The sequence below is a fragment of the Suncus etruscus genome, chromosome 17, assembly GCF_024139225.1.
Source record: "Suncus etruscus isolate mSunEtr1 chromosome 17, mSunEtr1.pri.cur, whole genome shotgun sequence".
NCBI lineage: Eukaryota > Metazoa > Chordata > Mammalia > Eulipotyphla > Soricidae > Suncus > Suncus etruscus.
In genome coordinates, this window is record NC_064864.1 from 36,074,575 (window position 1) to 36,075,407 (window position 833).

The 833-nt window shown below is 39.5% G+C and overlaps 1 non-coding gene across 1 annotated transcript; it reads right to left on the minus strand.

The window, feature by feature from the left end:
• Positions 1–426: 426 nt before the first annotated feature.
• LOC125995315 (U6 spliceosomal RNA) lies at positions 427–533 on the minus strand. Its single transcript, XR_007490859.1, has one exon. It is a non-coding gene; the product is annotated as a U6 spliceosomal RNA (small nuclear RNA).
• Positions 534–833: the final 300 nt, after the last annotated feature.

Consider the following 833-nt stretch of genomic DNA (forward strand, 5'->3'; position numbering starts at 1 on the left):
CTGCTTTTCTCCCTCACTATTGTTGTCATGGTAGTTGTCACTATGATTAGTGCTCTAGCTGCACTCACCACTTTTTGTGGCAGGCTTTGTTTCATGAACTGATCTTCATGGCATTCAGCTCTATGGTCTGTGGATATTATTGCCAAACTGTCTTTTATTTTTCTTATATCCTGTAGCTGAGTGAGACTATTCTATGTCTATCCCTCTCCCTCTGACTCATTTCACTCAGAATAATAGTCTCCATGTCCACCCATGTATAGGCAAATTTTATCACTTTGTTTTCATAACAGTTGCATAGTATTCCATTGTGTAAATGTACCACAGTTTTATGTCATTCATTTGTTGTTGGGCACCTGGGTTGTTTCCAGATTTTGGCTATTGTAAATAATGCTACAAGAAACATAGGGGTGCAGAAGGCATTTTTTTAAAAATATGGAACGCTTCACGAATTTGCGTGTCATCCTTGCTCAGGGGCCATGCCAATCATCTCTGTATCATTCCAATTTTAGTATATGTGCTGCCGAAGCAAGCACCAGAAGACATTTTTGTATGTGTGTGTGTGTTCCTAGGGTATATCCCTAGAAGTGGTATTGCTGGGTCATATCAGAGTTCAATTTCCAGTTTTTTATGGAATATTCACATTGTTTCACAGAAAAGATGAACTAGACAGCATTCCCACCAGCAGTGAAAGAGTCCTTTTCTCCCCACATCCCTGATAGCACTGGTTGTTCTTGTTCTTTGTGATGTGTGCCAGTTTCCATAGCATGAGATGACACCTCATTGTTGTTTTAATTTGCATCTCCCTGATGATTAGTGCTGTAAGCAATTTTTCA